The sequence below is a fragment of the Schistocerca gregaria genome, unplaced genomic scaffold (genome assembly GCF_023897955.1).
Source record: "Schistocerca gregaria isolate iqSchGreg1 unplaced genomic scaffold, iqSchGreg1.2 ptg000073l, whole genome shotgun sequence".
Lineage (NCBI taxonomy): Eukaryota > Metazoa > Arthropoda > Insecta > Orthoptera > Acrididae > Schistocerca > Schistocerca gregaria.
The window spans coordinates 4,172,985-4,181,599 of NW_026061709.1; positions in this window are offsets into that span (position 1 = coordinate 4,172,985).

Below are 8,615 nucleotides of genomic sequence, written 5' to 3' on the forward strand. Positions count from 1 at the left end.
ACTGTTGTATTCAGTCCCGATGCAATTTCTGTGTTTCATCAACACTCTGATAGTCCACAGGTACAGAATGCCTCCAGATGTGCATCGGAAACTGCTACTGGTCTTCCAGGGAACGATCAAAGCGTAAACACTTTGAGACATTATTCCCATGGAGGAAAGTGCGCATGGTGACTGTTGTATCCAATCCCGAGGCAATTTCTGTGTTTCAATCCACACTTTGAAGGTCCTCAGATTACAGAAGGAATCCAGATGTGCATCGGAAACTACTACTGGCCTTCCAGGGAACGATCACAGCGTAGACTCTTTGAGACATTACTCCCGTGGAGGAATGTGCTCATGGGGATTGTTGTATTCAATCCCGATGCAATTTCTGTGTTTCATCAACAATCTGATAGTCCACAGATTACAGAATGTCTCCAGATGTGCATCGGAAACTACTACTGGTATTCCAGGGAACGATCAAAGCGTAGACTGTTTGAGACATTACTCCCATAGAGGAAAGTGCGCATGGTGACTGTTGTCTGCAATCCCGAGGCAATTTCTGTGTTTCAATCCACACTTTGAAGGTCCACAGATTACAGAAAGAATCCAGATATGCATCGGAAACTACTACTGGTCTTATACGGAATAATCAAAGCATTGACTGTTTTAGAATTACTCCCATGGAGGAAAGTGCGCATGGGTGTCTGTTGTATTCAATCCCGATGCAATTTCTGTGTTTCATCAACACTCAGTTAGTCCACAGATTTCAGAATGCCTCCAGATGTGCATCGGAAAGTACTTCTGGTCTTCCAGGGAACGATCAAAGCGTAAACTCTTTGAGACATTACTCCCATTGAGGAAGGTGCGAATGGTGACTGTTGTATTCAATCCCGATGCAATTTTTGTGTTTCATCAACAGTCTGATAGTCCACAGATTACAGAATGCCTCCAGATGTGCATTGGAAACTACTACTGGTCTTCCAGGGAACGATCAAAGAGTAGCCTGTTTGAGACATTACTTCCATGTATTCAAGTGCGCATGGCGACTGTTGTATTCAATCCCGATGCAATTTCTGTGTTTCATCAACACTCAGTTAGGCCACAGATTTCAGATTGCCTCCAGATGTACATTGGAAAGTATTACTTGTCTTCCAGAGAACGATCAAAGCGTTGACTGTTTGAGACACTACTATCATTTAGGAAAGTGCGCATGGTGACTGTTGTATTTAATCACCATCCAATTTCTGTGTTTCATCAACACTCTGATACTCCACAGATTACAGAATGCCTCCAGATGTGCATCGGAAACTACTACTGGTTTTCCAGGGAATGATCAAAGCGTAGACTGAGAATTACTCCATGGAGGAAAGTGCACATGGTGACTGTTGTATTCAATCCCGATGCAATTTCTGTGTTTCATCAACACTCAGTTAGTCCACAGATTTCATAATGCCTATAGATGTGCATCGGAAACTACTTCTGGTCTTCCAGGGAACGATCAAAGCGTAAGCTCTTTGAGACATTACTCCCATTGAGGAAGGTGCGAATGGTGACTGTTGTACTCAATCCCGATGCAATTTCTGTGTTTCATCAACAGTCTGATTGTCCACAGATTACAGAATGCACCTAGATGTGCATCGGAAACTACTACTGGTCTTCCAGGGAACGATCAAAGCGTAGACTGTTTGAGACATTACTCCCATGGAGGCAAGTGCGCACGGTGACTGTTGTATTTAATCCCCATGCGATATCTGTGTTTCATCAACACTCTGATAGTCCACAGATTACAGAATGCCTCCAGATGTGCATCGGAAACTACTACTGGTCTTCCAGGGAACGATCAAAGCGTAGACTGTTTGAGACATTACTTCCATGGATTGAAGTGCGCAAGGTGACTGTTGTATTCAATCCCGATGCAATTTCTGTGTTTCATCAACACTCAGTTAGGCCACAGATTTCAGATTGCCTCCAGATGTACATCGGAAACTATTACTTGTCTTCCAGGGAACAATCAAAGCGTAGACTGTTTGAGACACTACTCCCATGGAGGAAAGTGCGCATGGTGACTGTTGTATTCAATCCCGATGCAATTTCTGTGTTTCATTAACACTCTGATAGTCCACAGATTACAGAATGCCTCCAGATGTGCATCGGAAACTACTACTGGTCTTCCAGGGAACGATCAAAGCGTAGACTGTTTGAGACTTTACTCCCATGGAGGAAAGTGCGCATGGTGACTGTTGTATTCAATCCCGATGCAATTTCTGTGTTTCATCAACAGTCTGAGAGTCCACAGATTACAGAACGCCTCCAGATGTGCATCGGAAACTACTACTGGTCTTCCAGGGAACGATTAAAGCGTAGACTGTTAGAGACATTACTCGCATGGAGGAAAGTGCGCATGGTGACTGTTGTATTCAATCCCGATGCAATTTTTGTGTTTCATCAACACTCTGATAGTCCACAGATTACAGAATGCCTCCAGATGTGCATCGGAAACTGCCACTGCTCTTCCAGGGAACGATCAAAGCGTAAACTGTTTGAGACATTACTAACATATAGGAAAGTGCGCATGGTGACTGTTGTATTCAATCCCGATGCAAATAATGTGTTTCATCAACTCTTTGAAGGTCCACAGATTACAGAATGCCTCCAGATGTGCATCGGAAACTACCACTGGTCTTCCAGGGAACGATCAAAGCGTAGACTGTTTGAGCCATTACTCCTGTGGAGGAAAGTGCGCATGGTGACTGTTGTATTCAATCCCGATGCAATATCTGTGTTTCATCAACACTCTGATAGTCCACAGATTACAGAATGCCTCCAGATGTGCATCGGAAACTACCACTGGTCCTAAAGGGAACGATCAAATCGTAGACTGTTTGAGCAATTACTCCCGTGGAGGAAAGTGCGCATGGTGCCAGTTGTATTCAATCCCGATGCAATTTCTGTGTTTCATCAACACTCTGATAGTCCACAGATTACAGAATGCCAATAGATGTCCACCATAAACTACTACTGGTCTTCCAGGGAACGAACAAAACGTTGACTGTTTGAGCCGTTACTCCCGTGGAGGAAAGTGCGCATGGTGACTGTTTGTATTCACCCCGATGTAATTTCTGTGTGTCATCAACAATCTAATAGTCCACAAATTACAGAATTTTACCAGACGTGCATCGGAAATTATTACTGGTCTTCCAGGGAACGATCAAAGCGTAGATTGTTTGAGACATTACTCCCGTTGAGGAAAGTGCTCATGGTGACTGTTGTATTCAATCCCGATGCAATTTCTGTGTTTCATCAACATTCTGATATTCCACAGATTACAGAATGCCTCCAGATGAGCATCGGAAACTACTACTGGTCTTCCAGGGAGCGATCAGAGCGTAAACTCTTTGACACATTACTGCCATGGAGGAAAGTGCGCATGGTGACTGTTGTATTCAATCCCGATGCAATATCTGTGCTTCATCAACACTCTGATAGTCCGCAGATTACAGAATGTCTCCAGATGTGCATCGGAAAGTACTAGTGGTCTTCCAGGGAACGATTAAAGCGTATACTATTAGAGACATTACTCGCATGGAGGAAAGTGCGCATGGTGACTGTTGTATTCAATCCCGATGCAATTTCTGTGTTTCATCAACGCTCTGATACTCCACAGATTACAGAATGCCTCCAGATGTGCATCGGAAACTACTACTGGTCTTCCAGGGTACGATCGAATCGTAAATTCTTTGAGACACTACTCCCATGGAGGAAGTTGCGCATGGTGACTGTTGTATTCAATCCCGATGCAATTTCTGTGTTACATCATCACCCTGATAGTCCACAGATTACAGAATGCCACCAGAGGTGCATCCGAAACTACTACTGGTCTTCCAGGGAATGATCAAATCGTAGACTGTTTGAGACATTACTCCCATGGAGGAATGTGCGCATGGTGACTGTTGTATTCAATCCCGATTCAATTTCTGTGTTTCATCAACACCCAGTTACTAAACAGATTTAGGAATGCTCCAGATGTGCATCGGAAACTACTACTGGTCTTCCAGGGAACGATCAAAGTGTAGACTGTTTGAGACATTACTCCCATGGAGGAAAGTGCGCATGGTGATTGTTGTATTCAATCCCGATGCAATTTCTGTGTTTCATCAACACTCTGATAGTCCACAGATTACAGAATGCCTCCATATGTCCATCGGAAACTACTACTGGTCTTCCAGGTAACGATCGAAGCGTAAACTCTTTGAGACACTACTCCCATGGAGGAAGGTGCGCATGGTGACTGTAGTATTCAATCCCGATGCAATTTCTGTGTTTCATCAACACTCTGATAGTCCACAGATTACAGAATGCCTCCAGATGTGCATCGGAAACTACCACTGTTCTACCAGGGAACGAACAAAGTGTAGACTGTTTCAGACATTACTCCCATGGAGGAAAGTGCGATGGTGTCTGTTGTATTTAATCCCGATGCAATTTTTGTGTTTCACCATCACTCTGATAGTCCATAGATTGCAGAAAGCCACCAGATGTGCATCGGTAACTACTACTGGTAGTAGAATGAACGATCAAAGCGTAGACTGTTTGAGACATTACTCCCATGGAGGAAAGTGCGCATGGTGACTGTTGTATTCAATAACGATGCAATTTCAGTGTTTCATCAACACTCTGATAGTCCACAGATTACAGAATGCCACCAGATGTGCATGGGAAACTACTACTAGTCTTCCAGGCAATGATCAAAAAGTAGACTGTTTGAGACATTACTCCCATGGAGGAAAGTGAGCATGGTGACTGTTGTATTCGATCCCGATGCAATTTCTGTGTTTCATCAACACTCTGATAGTCCACAGATTACCGAATACCACCAGATGTGCATCGGAAACTACTACTAGTCTTCCAGAGAACGAACAAAGTGTAGACTGTTTCAGACATTACTCCCATGGAGGAAAGTGCGATGGTGACTGTTGTATTTAACCCCGATGCAATTTCTGTGTTTCATCAACAGTCTGATTGTCCACAGATTACAGAATGCACCTAGATGTGCATCGGAAACTACTACTGGTCTTCCAGGGAACGATCAAAGCGTAGACTGTTTGAGACATTACTCCCATGGAGGCAAGTGCGCACGGTGACTGTTGTATTTAATCCCCATGCGATATCTGTGTTTCATCAACACTCTGATAGTCCACAGATTACAGAATGCCTCCAGATGTGCATCGGAAACTACTACTGGTCTTCCAGGGAACGATCAAAGCGTAGACTGTCTGAGACATTACTTCCATGGATTGAAGTGCGCAAGCTGACTGTTGTATTCAATCCCGATGCAATTTCTGTGTTTCATCAACACTCAGTTAGGCCACAGATTTCAGATTGCCTCCAGATGTACATCGGAAACTATTACTTGTCTTCCAGGGAACAATCAAAGCGTAGACTGTTTGAGACACTACTCCCATGGAGGAAAGTGCGCATGGTGACTGTTGTATTCAATCCCGATGCAATTTCTGTGTTTCATTAACACTCTGATAGTCCACAGATTACAGAATGCCTCCAGATGTGCATCGGAAACTACTACTGGTCTTCCAGGGAACGATCAAAGCGTAGACTGTTTGAGACTTTACTCCCATGGAGGAAAGTGCGCATGGTGACTGTTGTATTCAATCCCGATGCAATTTCTGTGTTTCATCAACAGTCTGAGAGTCCACAGATTACAGAACGCCTCCAGATGTGCATCGGAAACTACTACTGGTCTTCCAGGGAACGATTAAAGCGTAGACTGTTAGAGACATTACTCGCATGGAGGAAAGTGCGCATGGTGACTGTTGTATTCAATCCCGATGCAATTTTTGTGTTTCATCAACACTCTGATAGTCCACAGATTACAGAATGCCTCCAGATGTGCATCGGAAACTGCCACTGCTCTTCCAGGGAACGATCAAAGCGTAAACTGTTTGAGACATTACTAACATATAGGAAAGTGCGCATGGTGACTGTTGTATTCAATCCCGATGCAAATAATGTGTTTCATCAACTCTTTGAAGGTCCACAGATTACAGAATGCCTCCAGATGTGCATCGGAAACTACCACTGGTCTTCCAGGGAACGATCAAAGCGTAGACTTTTTGAGCCATTACTCCTGTGGAGGAAAGTGCGCATGGTGACTGTTGTATTCAATCCCGATGCAATATCTGTGTTTCATCAACACTCTGATAGTCCACAGATTACAGAATGCCTCCAGATGTGCATCGGAAACTACCACTGGCCCTAAAGGGAACGATCAAATCGTAGACTGTTTGAGCAATTACTCCCGTGGAGGAAAGTGCGCATGGTGCCAGTTGTATTCAATCCCGATGCAATTTCTGTGTTTCATCAACACTCTGATAGTCCACAGATTACAGAATGCCAATAGATGTCCACCATAAACTACTACTGGTCTTCCAGGGAACGAACAAAACGTTGACTGTTTGAGCCGTTACTCCCGTGGAGGAAAGTGCGCATGGTGACTGTTTGTATTCACCCCGATGTAATTTCTGTGTTTCATCAACAATCTAATAGTCCACAAATTACAGAATTTTACCAGACGTGCATCGGAAATTATTACTGGTCTTCCAGGGAACGATCAAAGCGTAGATTGTTTGAGACATTACTCCCGTTGAGGAAAGTGCTCATGGTGACTGTTGTATTCAATCCCGATGCAATTTCTGTGTTTCATCAACATTCTGATATTCCACAGATTACAGAATGCCTCCAGATGAGCATCGGAAACTACTACTGGTCTTCCAGGGAGCGATCAGAGCGTAAACTCTTTGACACATTACTCCCATGGAGCAAAGTGCGCATGGTGACTGTTGTATTCAATCCCGATGCAATTTCTGTGCTTCATCAACACTCTGATAGTCCGCAGATTACAGAATGTCTCCAGATGTGCATCGGAAAGTACTAGTGGTCTTCCAGGGAACGATTAAAGCGTATACTATTAGAGACATTACTCGCATGGGGGAAAGTGCGCATGGTGACTGTTGTATTCAATCCCGATGCAATTTCTGTGTTACATCATCACCCTGATAGTCCACAGATTACAGAATGCCACCAGAGGTGCATCCGAAACTACTACTGGTCTTCCAGGGAATGATCAAATCGTAGACTGTTTGAGACATTACTCCCATGGAGGAATGTGCGCATGGTGACTGTTGTATTCAATCCCGATTCAATTTCTGTGTTTCATCAACACCCAGTTACTAAACAGATTTAGGAATGCTCCAGATGTGCATCGGAAACTACTACTGGTCTTCCAGGGAACGATCAAAGTGTAGACTGTTTGAGACACTACTCCCATGGAGGAAGGTGCGCATGGTGACTGTAGTATTCAATCCCGATGCAATTTCTGTGTTTCATCAACACTCCGATAGTCCATAGATTGCAGAATGCCACCAGATGTGCATCGGTAACTACTACTGGTAGTAGAATGAACGATCAGAGCGTAGACTGTTTGAGACATTACTCCCATGGAGGAAAGTGCGCATGGTGACAGTTGTATTCAATAACGATGCAATTTCTGTGTTTCATCAACACTCAGTTAGTCCACAGATTTCAGAATGCCTCCAGATGTGCATCGGAAACTACTACTGGTCTTCCAGGGAACAATCAAAACGTAGCCTGTTTGAGACATTACTCCCATGGAGGAAAGTGCGCATGGTGACTGTTGTATTCAATCCCAATGCAATTTCTGTGTTTCATCAACACTCTGACAGTCCACAGATTACAGAATGACTCCAGATGTGCATCGGAAACTACTACTGGTCTTCCAATGAACGATCAAAGCGTAGACTGTTTGAGACACTACTCCCCAGGAAGAAAGTGCGCATGGTGACTGTTGTATTTAATCCGGATGAAATTTCTGTGTTTCATCAACACTCTGATAGTTCACAGATTACAGAATGCTTCCAGATGTCCATCGGAAACTACCACTGTTCTACCAGGGAACGATCAAAGCGTAGACTCTTTGAGACATTACTAACATGGAGGAAAGTGCGCATGGTGACTGTTGTATTCAATCCCGATGCAAATTCTGTGTTTCATCAACACTTTGAAGGTCCTCAGATTACAGAATGCCTCCAGATGTGCATCGGAAACTACCACTGGTCCTCCAGGGAACGATCAAAGCGTAGACTGTTTGAGAATTACTTCCACGGAGGAAAGTGCGCATGGTGACTGTTGTATTCAATCGGGATGCAATATCTGTGTTTCATCAACACTCTGATAGTCCACAGATTACAGAATGCCAATAGATGTGCATCGGAAACTACTACTGGTCTTCCAGAGAACAATCAAAGCGTAGATTGTTTGAGACATTACTACCGTGGAGGAAAGTGCGCATGGTGACTGTTGTATTTACCCCGATGGAATTTCTGTATTTCATCAACACTCTGATAGTCCACAAATTACAGAATATCACCAGACGAGCATCGGAAATTATTACTGCCCTTCCAGGGAACGATCAAAGCGTAGACCGTTTGAGACATTACTCCCGTGGAGGAAAGTGCGCATGGTGACTGTTGAATTCAATCCCGATGCAATTTCTGTGTTTCATCAACACTCTGATAGTCGACAGATTCCAGAACGCCCCA